The sequence below is a fragment of the Bactrocera tryoni genome, chromosome 2 (assembly GCF_016617805.1).
Source record: "Bactrocera tryoni isolate S06 chromosome 2, CSIRO_BtryS06_freeze2, whole genome shotgun sequence".
NCBI classification, from domain to species: Eukaryota; Metazoa; Arthropoda; class Insecta; order Diptera; family Tephritidae; genus Bactrocera; species Bactrocera tryoni.
In genome coordinates, this window is record NC_052500.1 from 79,893,625 (window position 1) to 79,906,107 (window position 12,483).

General features: G+C 34.3%; 1 protein-coding gene across 3 annotated transcripts in view; it reads left to right on the forward strand.

Annotated features, from left to right (window-relative positions):
* Positions 1–761: 761 nt before the first annotated feature.
* LOC120768512 (dual specificity tyrosine-phosphorylation-regulated kinase 2) overlaps positions 762–12,483 on the forward strand; it is a 161,807-nt gene continuing 150,085 nt past the window's right edge. The window contains exons 1-3 of one of the 3 annotated variants that reach the window (XM_040095238.1): positions 762–860; positions 2,665–2,666; positions 3,202–3,528. The gene's annotated coding sequence lies outside the window, so the exon portion shown is untranslated. Of the gene's footprint in view, positions 861–1,276; positions 1,329–2,664; positions 2,667–3,201; positions 3,529–12,483 lie in introns of those variants that run through there. The other 2 variants (XM_040095237.1, XM_040095239.1) reach the window with 2 other exon arrangements.

Below are 12,483 nucleotides of genomic sequence, written 5' to 3' on the forward strand. Positions count from 1 at the left end.
GGTTTTGAAGTTGTTAGTGTAGCGACGAATAGGGTATATTTTGCAGAGAGCCCCAGCGCTATTTGTAATTCTCTGAATATATCGCTGCCAGCCTGCAGGCGCTGATACAGGCAAATGCGTGCAGTTTGTCGACGAAAATATTTACATAAACACACAGACGCGTTTATCTGACAAACGCAACAACAATAACAGCAACAGCGAGTGCAGCACAACAACAAAGCGTCCACAGCCGAAGCAGTACAGGAGTACCTATTAGTATGTGTGGTGTATGGCTTGGTACCATTTCTGCCTGCCATGGCGTGATGGCGTGTTTCTCACTGCCACTGCGACGTCAGCGTTGACGTCGACTGCACAGCGCCGAGTGGTGGCGTGGAGCCACGTTTTCAGGCATTTTTCATGCACGCCATGTTATTGTACGCTGAATTTGGTTGCGCGCAGCGCCTTAGCAGAGAGCGCCGACTGCGACGCGCGCTGCAAAGTAATTTGAACGTTTTTATTTTTATGCAGACGTTAAATTTTCTCAACGACTTTTTTTATTGTAGCAGCTAAATGCCAGCTTTGGCGCTGTAGCTGGGCGCTCGCCACTCAATATTTTGTGTTTGTTATTTTTTTCTGCGTATTGGGAGCACATTGGGGCTGCGGGTCGCTCAGCTTGTTGGATGCTCTCACCGCTAGACGCTTGCCAACAGCGACAGCCAGAGTCGACGACTGCAGACACGACAGTGTTCACTGTTTAAATTCAGTTCAGTTCCGGACGTTAAACGCGACTGTGGGGATTTTAAGTACGCGGAGATACAAAATACTCGCATTTTGTTGTTTCTTTCTTCTTCAATGTGTCAAGAAAGAAAAGAGTAAAAAAAGTAATGAAATTTTGCTATTTTACTGTTTATTATTGAAGAACAGAGTTTTTCACAATTTTTTTCGTTGATTTTTTAGAGCATAAAAATTTATATGAAAAGCATAACTAAGCCGAGTACACGTAGTACCGATATGTTTGGATATGTTTGCATGAGAAATGCTGGAAATTGCCAATTGTTAAGGGAAAAGTGACAAAGAGTGTTGAAAGCGTGTTTTTTTAGAATTAAAAACCAATTGTGTGCATTAAAAGTAATCAGAAATTTACGTGAAAAATAAGTTAGTTGGAAAAGTGACTGAATGTTGTTGTAATTTTATAAACAGTGCAACATTTATGTGAGATAAATGTGAAAAATAAATATAACAAATGAAAGGCGCACAAAAAATAAATATTTTTGCCGAAAAATCGAAAGAAAAAAAAAATTATTGCGAAAATTTGAGACGGTTTTTTGTGATTAAAAAAACTTTTTTTGGTGAATATTTTTTTTTTTATTTTAATAAAATTGACAAAATATTTTCGTTGGAATTATATTTGTTTTTATAAAATCGGCAAAATATTATTAAATTCTCAAAATATATAAACTTTTTTGATAAAATTTCTTTAAAAAAATTGTTGTTTTGTTACAATTGTCAAATTACTTTTTTGTTTGATAAAATATTTTTGTCGAAATATTTATTTTACTCGTATTAAATATTTTTATTTAATACTTTGATATGAAATATTTTTTAATTAATAATTTTTTTATAAAATCCGATCTTTTATTTTTAATTTTTTTTAATGAAATACTTCCTTTTTCGTTGTAAGCTGGCATATGTTCTATTAGCAAATTTTGATATATTCTTGCTATCTATGATTATTACTTTAAGCAATCTCATATTTTTGAGAAATTCATAATACAAGTAAAATTTGACAACGGTCTGCTACTACAAATCGTTGAAATATCTGTTTCTTGCACAAAATTGCTCACAACTGTAGCTGTACACAAGCAAATAGAGAGATAAATGAAATTCTATATCCGATTGTCCAACGTTCATACACACATATTCTCCGAAGACGCATACGTAGACATACACTCATATGTATTTGGATTTGTAAATAAACACGCTTAGAAATATAGCTAAGCATAAGCAATCAGTCTCAAATCTACCTATATGTCTGCGCTTAGGTAGGCAAGCAGACATAACCAAAAATCAAGCAAAAAAAAAACATCATAAATTGGATGGTAACACAACAAGCTGCAGGCAAACGCTGCGAATTGTTATTGCTTATTGTTGTTGCATCCCTTTTGTGCATCCTTCGCTGGTTAAGTAACTGCCGAAGATGCAGATATACACATTTTACATTTCACGGTGTGTACATGTGTTGTTGTGCTTGTTGTTGTTGCTAAAGGAAGTCCAAATATCGACAAACAGAGTTGTAATTGCAGACGCGCTGGAATAACGCAAAAGTTGCAGCATATTGGACGCTGGTAGGGGCCTTTCAAGCTTTCAAGCAACAATAAAATTTAACAACAACAATTTTAGAAAATATTTTTAATTTTAATTTCTTGGCATTTTTGAAACATTTTCACCAAATTATCTGCCAAAGTGTCGCCAACACAAAGCCACACACGGCTAAGTGATATTTTGGTATACCAACTTCAACTGGTGCGCCTCCTACCTCTCGCTTCCCCTACAGACTGTGGAAAACCCGAATTTGCAACTCGCCATGCAACTTCAGCGCCAACAACAGCAATAAAGCGCACAAAAAACAGTGTTGCTTGGCAGCCGTAGCATAATATCCAGCAGCCTTTTTACGGAGAGCCGTAGAAGTAGTTAGTGAGTTTGGTGGTGTGCGGTGCGAGCGAGAAGGCGCACAGAATTTCCTGCGTAACAGTTAGGAAAATGTAGCCGGAAGAGCGCAGCTAGTGGCTGCCAGAGTTGTGCAACGGAGTTGGAAGTGTGCAAAGTGGAGTTCTGTGCAGGAATAATATACAGATTACAAAAGCAAAAAAAAATAATAAAATACAAACAGCATCCCTAAAAGTGTGTAAAGGAGCGGAGAGCAAAGCAAAGTTTGTGAAAAATTTTTGGTAGCTAGGCCTTACGGCTTAGAAAAAAGCACATAACAATATACTAAATCATATTAATTACAATTTTCAGTAATTTAAATAAATTTCAGCAGCACATCCTTTACAGTTTGGCAGCCTAAAAGCCCTATAGCGCCACTCTCTACCAAACTCGCATTGTTGTAGCAGCGCTGTCAAACGCATACTTGGTTTAACCGGCTTTTTGAAGACTCTTCTATCACTCAAATTATGTTTGTTTTTATATATTTCAACTTCTAATCTTAAATCCCCTCCACAGCCCAAGAGTTCATATCTATCGACGACAAAAGTGTATTCTGTGCAGCAGTTAAAGAAAAGTTCGTTCGTACATTTTTATAAAAAATATAAAATATATTTGTTAAAGAGTGCAGTGTGTTCTTTTGCCATAAAGAGTTCATAATTGAAATATAAAGTTTATAAATAAAATCAAAGTTGATTTTTTGCTCAAGTGTTTAGCGTGTAAACACAGTGAAAAGATAAACAAATCATCAAAAATAGGATTAAATACCGAAAAATCTAAAACATTTGGATATAACAGCGTCAGCTCAAACCCACAAGGTAGACTACGAACACCAATTTGAAATAGGTGAGTAAATTGTTTTTCATTTAAAAATATAATTTACTTAGCCGCTGATTAGTTGTTAACTGATGGTTAAAGGATTGGTTAAAGTGCTGGTTAAGTGAACTAAATGTTTAAAATGTTGTATAAACCCAAATTCTCTTTATTCATATAATAAATTTTATAACCGGTGGTTAATGTGTCAGTTATTAGCTAACCGGCACTAGCGAAAAGGCTTATAAAGTTGAAAATGTAGTAGTTTCTTGGTTTTTTAATTGTTACACTGTACATAAAACCAGTGGTGGTTAATTCTTAACTGATGGCTAAAGTGTTGTTTAAAATAAGTAATTGTTTAAAGTGCCGTAAAAATCAAAATCAGCTCAGTAGTATTAGAAATTTTATAACCGGTGGTTAAAGTGTTGGTTAGCTAACCTGCACTAGCGTAGAGCCTTATATGAGTTGAAAAAGTAATAGTTTTGTGGTTTTAACATAAAAATTGAAAGATTATAACAACTATTCAACTCCTGGCCGTTTATTGGTCTACCAATCCACTGATATAAACGAGTACGAAAGAAGGGTGAATAACATGACTTTTAAAGAGAGAGTTTCGATTAATAATTTTCAACATAAATGAATAATCGAAACTCTCTCCAAACTTATGTTATTCATCCTTCCTCCGCATCTTGGAAATTAATCGGAATATTAATCCTAACGTCAGAACCTTTCTTCATAGAAACATTACAAAAACTACGGAACTGCTGACTATTAGGCCGTTTTTTAGGCTAACAATCCATGCATATAAAAGAGTACGAAACCTTTTATTGTTGCAATTACATATGATGAAATAAAACTCTCTTCAATGTGCTCCTTCCATGAATATGTGCGGTTTTTCGAGGCTATTTAGCAACCTACTCTTAATTTGCAATACCTTCTACTTGGCATCTTACAACCTACCTGATTTGCCTCTCTTATAATCGATCCTTTCCATTAACTGTTTTGGTATTAAAGAAACAAATTGAATTTTTAGGCCGCAGGGGTTACTTTTGGTAACTGAATACTTTGAAGTGGGTATCGTGGTTGAGTTTTCCATTATAAAATTTGCATGCGTGCGGCAAAATTGGAAACAAACTGCATTAGCCGCAAAGAAAGAAAGAGAAACTATGCACACAACCTTTTTAATGTATGCAAATCGCTAGAGAAGGATAGTGCGAAGCAGCTTCTGAGAAGTTTACCACAAAAGACAGGGAATAGATTGAAATAAAGTTCAATAAAAACTGAACCACAAGAAGAAGTGTGTATATGAAGCGGCGGTATGTAAAAACAGACTAGAAATTTATTTAAAAAATATCAGGAAAATTCCGCGATGTAATAGGAAAAAAGATGATAATTTTAATAGAAAGAGTTTTAGTAGAAAAAAATTTATAACTATGTATATTTGTGATCAAAAGAAATGTGCTTCATAAGCTTCATTTGGTTATCTAATATACATATATACTATTTTTTATATAATATTACATTATATTTGGCTTATATTCCTCCTATGACCTGTAGAAAAATATACATATATTTATTTAATCCCAACTCCACATTATTTATGTGTCATCTAAAGTTAAGTTTCGAGTAACACGCTTGCAGCATCACAACCCCAGGTTAATTGCCGTTACAGTCACAAAGTTTAATGTGTCAGTAATGATTTCATTATATCATCTCATCGTGACGAAAAAAGGGGCGTCTTTCTCTGTTGATGCCAATAAGCTTAGCCACGAGCACATACATATTTACAACAGGCGCTTAATGAGCAAAAACATTAGGTTTAGTAATATTAAAATTTATCGCGCAATAAAAAGCTTGGATAATGCAAAAATATATTGATAACTTTTTTATTTTTTTTTACTTTTTTGCCATATTTTTGCAGTACTAAAATTTCTGTGGTGTGATAAAACGCAAATAAAGAAGCAAAAGTCGCAAAGAAGTGAATTGAGGGCAATATTTTACATATATTCCTTTTAGAATGGTGAGGAATAATTGATGCCCTGCGGATAAAATTTTATAAAAAATTATTATCAACTGTTATTAATAATTATATAATTATTATCGCTTGGTTTGAATAAGCAACAGGCAACTAGGTTTCGTTCAAACAAACAATATTTTCACAACTCTTTATTCTTTCCTTTTCATACGCTGAACAGGGTATATTAAGTTTGTCACGATGTTTGTAACACCCAAAAGAAACGTCGGAGATCCTATAAAGTATGCACATATGTATATACATATGTATATATATTTATAAATGATCACCGAGACAAGCCGTGTCCAGTTAGCCATGTCCGTAGGCCTGTCTATAAATATACGAACTAGTCCTTCATTTTTGAGATACGCACATGCATTTTTGTACACCTCCTTTTAACATAAAGATGCTGTTTATTTGACAGAAATACTGATGCCAGATCACTATAGCATATACATATGTAGCTGCCATACAAACTGGGTGGTCGGAATCAAGTGCTTGTATGGAAAACTTTTTTATCTGAAAAGGTATTTCCAAGAAATTTGGCACAGATATTATTCAAAGTCATTGGTATAATCTTCGAAGAAAATGTTCTGATCAGACAACTATAGCATATAGCTGCCATACAAACTGAACGATCGAAATTAAGTACTTGTATGGAAAAGTTTTTTATCTGACAAGGTAACTTCAAGATATTTGACACAGATAATATTATAAAACATTGCTATTATTTTTGAAGAAACGGTCCTGATTGGACAACTATAGCGTATTGCGATCATACGTACTGATCGGTCAAATTCAATTCCTTGTATGGAAAACTTATTTATTTGAGAAGGTATCTTCATGAAATTCGACATTGATCATTCTCTCAGGTATTGCTACTAACTCCAAAAAATTTTGTTAAGATCGAACCACTATAGCATATAGCTGCCTCATAAACTGAAAGCTCAAAATCAGGAAAAATATCCTCTTATACCCTTTTATGGTCTAACAAAGGCAGCTGTGAGGGGTATTATCTTCAATTCAGGATAAGTTAACGTTTCTTCTTGTTTCTCTTTTTATTTTATTTTTTTTTGCATTTTATCATATTTTTCTATTCTCAAAATTTTTTCTACTACTCACTTATAATGTACTAAACAAAGCAGCTGCTGCAAAAACATACACAAGCAAGGATATGTTAATATATGTGCACACATATGCATAAATACACATAACTGTACATACATATATGCGAGTACATCGATTTGTTTGCCAACATTGCTGCCCTATTGATTGGCGTTTAAATACTTTGACTTTGAACTGATTTCCTGCCGTAAGTGTCTTTTATATGTATGTGTGCATGTGTATTTGATTTTAATCTTTACTGCATTTTTATTTTATTTTTTCCCCCTGTTTTGCCTTCAAATATAGCTAAATATAGCGAATTAGTGGGTTTGGGGGAAAAAAGAACAAAGTTTGTGGCATAAAAACACGATTTGCCGCACATGCTAAAACGCAAACACAGACACACATACACACATTTACTTGCATACAAACACAACCTCATACGTAGGCAGATACACATATACAGACTTACATACAATATACCCATACAGTAAATACCCACAATTGTGCTTGGAAATTATGCCAAAGATTGGCGGCAAATTGGCCACGATTTTAGCCAACTTTATATGAAAGGCAAACAAATTTTTTCGTAAACGTTTATATTATAGTTGTGTTTGCAACAACAACAAGAGCAAAGTTCCATTGGAAATACTGCACAATTCAATGCTTTTAGTTGCCTTTGGCGAAGTTCGGAAAACTTCTAATACATTTCGATTATTTTTTGTAGTTTTTAAAGGCATTGAAATCCATTCGCTATTCTTGTTTATGGACTTTTGTAATTTTATATACGTTTTTTTATAAGTTTTATTAACTTTTACTTGGCTATTTTGTTTGTATAGCAACCTTGTAGGAAAAATGTATTGATGATGTCACTATTAGCATATATTATTTTGGATTTTTCCCTAAATAGCTTGAAATTTTCTATAAAGTTGAGCCGCTTTGCTTTGTTTTTATGGCGTGATTGCCACTCAAGCCATTCCTTTTGGGTGTCTACGGCAACTAAAATCGTTATATAAAATATTAACTAATAAATGTATTAAAAATTATAGTTTGTAAATATTGGACATAAGTTCTTTATGCCAGATTTCTGCGCTAACTTATTTTCCTAGAGGACACTTTCTACAAATTTTGCTTATATAACAATTTCTATATACTTTTCCAATATAAACTTTTACTTGGAAATATTTTTTCCATTAGGCTATGAAGTATTCTTGAAATTCCTTTAACTTCTTGCAGCTTTGCAATATTTAAAATATTTTCCAAGAATTATCAAAAGAGTAAAAATCTATTTTTTCTCACAAAATAGAAGAAGTCTACATTATGAATTTTTTTCTTTGATGATGTACTCTTTTTTGCTTAGGTACCACAACTGACTGACCTTCTGTAGTGAGATTCCTGTTAGGATCGACCTTTTAATTTACCTCCTTTAGCTGTATAATTAATCGGCTTAGAGCAGAAAATGTAGAAAGATTTATTAATTCACTTAAAGAAGAAGGTATTGTTATCTCAACTGCATGATCGTAAGCGAGAATTGTCGAATCTTTTGGAAGAACCTTAAATTTTATAACAATATAACTATAAATATAACTATGTTTCTTTGGTTCAACGCTTTTTCGTTCCGTTATTGGTCCAAAATACTTTCACACAAAGCTTTTTGCATTACAACTGAAAGCAAAGCTTTCCTATATAAGCCAGAAGAGCTTTGACTTGATTACATATGTTGATACAATGATTCTTCGACCCATTATAGAACCGAAATACCTTGAAAAGAGACTTTTTGCTTTAGAACTGCAACCACAGATTTTATAAATGTATGTATGTATGTGCTCAGATAAGCTTCTATTTGAAATCATTTGTTGATTCAAGTATTCTTGGACCTTTTATAGATCCAATATATCTTAATACGAGACTATTTGCTTCCATTATAGGTCAGATATACTTTGATACCAGACTATTTGCTTGAAACCTTTTACCAAAGATTTCAAATATAATTTCGGATTAGCTTAACTCCTTTCAATATAGTACTGGAAGAAGGCTTATTACTCCGTTGAGATCCAGTTTGCGCTCAATCAATCTCAGACTAGTCACCAGCTGAGCATTACTAACTTAGAAGCTTAAATGTTCATTCAGCTTCCTATTAGAGAGTTTTCGTTAGTGTCACTCTTCTAAGGAACTAAAAAACATATTATTATTTATTTTATTGAAAACTCCAAGCAATCCAAAAACAAATATGCTCTCCAAAGAGGTTCGTCAAATATGTAAGAGATATGTATGTACATATATGCGATCGATTAACTTCGATGGTGTTTACTACATTTTTTAACCGTTTTTGGTTAGATCTACAGTCCCTTAGTCGATTAGAAATCTAACGAATTAAGATCTAGAGTCTCTTAGACGGTTCGGAGTTCTATGAGAACTTGAAATTGTGTGATGAAAGTAGATAAGAGATTTTCAAATGATCTCTTGAAGATGTTTATCAAGCGAAAATAATCTGAAAATTACCCATAATACTCTCTTAAGAAAACAACAGCACTCTCAACTGCAAAATATTCTGATACCGATGTAAATGTATGAAATACTATATATCAAAAAATTGAATTTTCGTAGAAGACACCTCACATTGCTGTCTCAAATTAGTTATAATTGAACTTCGTCCCTTGAAAACCCCATTGAGAAGCTCGATATTCTCATATACCTTCGTATAAAGTCATCCCTCCGCATTCCCACAACCCATTCAGCTAGCTGTCATACCATTTTCTACACGCGCTCAGCTGCTTTAATACGTCAGGGGTGCGCGCACTCACCGACGAGCTCGAATGACCGATAGATAACACAACGGCAAGTCAACAAAAGCAACGCAATACCGTTACTGAAAGGTGTCACCCTGTGTCACGCAGTTTGGTACTCATTTAGCAAAATTGCGAAGCAGTCATTAGCGCCACTTATCAAGCAACAACAGATAGGTAGCCGCCCCGCGCGGTTATCACTTATCAAAGAACCATCAAACGAAGCGAAATGCGAAATGGTGCGAAAGTTTTTATCAAGAAATAAAAATAAAAACAAATATAAGTGAAAGAGAGTAATAGGAGGACAGCAAAAAATGTTCAAAGCGTCATTCAATTTTAGTCGGAAAAAACTCTGGCTAATTTATTATTTACTACAAAACAATTGCAAAAACACAAGCTATTATCAATATTATGCAAATTTGAAGTGCCATGATATACGAGTGGAGCTGAATATTTCCGAATAATAAAGCATTAAGTAGTTAATAGCTGATATTTTCTATCCCCCTACCTCTCTCTCTATTTACCGCACTCTCGCTGACTGAGTTGTAGCATCTGCTCCGGCATTGAAATCTCTCTACACCTGTCGCTCGTCGCTGCTGTTGGACGCGCAAAATCGCTAATTAATGCGCCGATGCTGCTGAACTTGGGAAGCTAACGCTATTTGCACACGATTGTATGAGTGTATTTATTCATAAATATTTACATACATACATTTATTGGCTGTATGGATTTATAAGTAAACAATGTCATTGATTAGACGTCAATACTCATTGCCGTTGTGTTTCCCCGTGTTGTCTGAAAATACCGTTGTTTTTTAGTGTGATGACAAATCGGTATTTCATGCGAAATGTCAAATGAATCTTAACTATTTTTGAAGTTATTTGTAATAAGGTTCGATGGAAACAACATGAGATGCGATGAAATAGAGGGCTAGAGAACACTAATTTCATATTATCTCCATAATTGTTTGTATATATTCCTGTAAGCTTCGTAAATTACTTTCGATACGCTTTTGCGTTTCTAGCGCACTCTATTTGCTTTTCTCGGCGCCTGACTTTTACTGCCGTCGTCACTCTCCCACTAAAGCGTGTGATTTCTGTGCTACACCCTTTCGTTTCGCCGGCTTTGTTGACAAATAACGGTCCAATAAAGGCATTTGTTAGCACCCTGTTTAATGTCGGGCTGTGGCAATTAAAAGTTCCGCAATCTTGCAAAATTGTCTGTCAATATTTGAGTTATTAAACGAAGGTGTGATGTGGTTTGCAAAATGTGAGAGTTTTGAAATTATTTGCGAGAAATCAAAGGTGACTTAAGTGATGTGTTGAGAAAACTGTTGCTAAGCAGTTTAACGACCTATAAACAGTGTGATTTCGCAAACAAATACTTTCGGTATGATGTATTGCTTCCGCTATTTGTTTACTATATGAACTTGTGGAACACTCGCACGCTATTGTGATTATTACAGTATTATTGAATGAAAAAAAACTAAGTTAAATGGCTATTTTGTTGCGAAATTCTGCTTCTGCGGCGTTGCTCTTTTAAGTTTTTGCCAAAGGGTGAGTAAATAATTAGTTAACCTGAAGGATAACCGGAAAGATAACCGGAAGGATAACCGGAAAGAATAACCGGATAACCGGAAGGATAACCGGAAGTATAACCGAAAGGATAAACGAGAGAGTAACCGAAAGTCGACATAGTGAACTATATCCCAAAGAGGAGAGATATTAAGGCAGAGCTTAAAATTTTATGAGTCTGCAACTTTAATAGCAATTTTAAAAACATCTAAAGTGTGTGTTTTCTTAAGAACACATTTTCGGCGTGATGTATTGCTTCCGCATATTGTTTACATGAACTTGTGGAACACTATGCCCACTGTGGTGATTAATTCTGTTAAAACCTTCTTTTTAAATGAACATTACAATTTAGTTCAGTAGGCTATTATATGTGGGAGTTCTGTAAGGAATCTCGCTAATTGGCGAATTATCTAGAAAGTTCCCTACCATATGTATACATAAATATCCATACTTCTCGAGAGATGATAACAAAATAAGTATGAACCGTATGCCTTGATGGTTGTGACGGAAAAGCAGACACGGCGTTTTTAATTTTTCGTCATTATTTCTAATCGGTGGACTAATTGAACTGATTTTTCTCCAACGATGTGCGATACAAAGAGAGTTGTTTGAATTTTTGTGAATTTCTGACTTCTATACAGAGATACTAAACCTTCCTTCAGTTACTCACTTCCTTAGTAGTACTATTTATCATTCCAAAGTCTATTGAGTACAACTCTACATATTGAGTACTACTCACACAGGTAGACACCACTTCAGTAAGTTCTACCAACAACTTTCGAGTATAACTGCATTAGTTATCAATGGAATTTTCGCACTTATTTCTTGTTCAAACTTATCGGACCGGTATCAACTTATCAGCAAATTAAGTATGAGGAACAAAATGTTTATATGTTGTAGCCGAGTCAAGATAAGATCGTGCGTTGTTAGAAATTATATTAAATCATAAATAAACCGCACTGAAAGTTCGCATGGCTGCAGGTAACAGATAGAAAAACAAACATTAACGACTTATCAACACAATAACACTCAGCAATATAGCAAAAATTATAAAAAATACAACAAAGAACACGTGCAAGTGTGCGTGTGGGCCAAAAGGCGAAATTGAAATGAAAGTTCATATATTTCTGCACACGTCTGTACGCGCTTCTAATAAACGTTTCAGCACGTTTGAGTTAACAGCACAAACGTCATAAAACATAATTGAAAAGAAATTGCAAAAATGGAAAGTGAATGATATGTTAGTGTTGTTTTTGCAAGATTTTGCACGTCGCCGTGAGCAAATGTGTGTCTCTGTGTTATCTTATGTAGACCGTTGTTTATCTCAAGGTTGAAAAATGCGTATGAAGTTATCAAAGTGAGCAGCTGAGTGACTGACGGCGTAAGCGTTGCGTAGCGCGTTAGAAATGTTGTGAAAGCTTGTGTGTAAACGACGCTGTTTTACGATGAAAAATTCTCTGAGTTTTATGGATCAGAAATTATACTTATATTGGCAATTGAAACAGCCGTT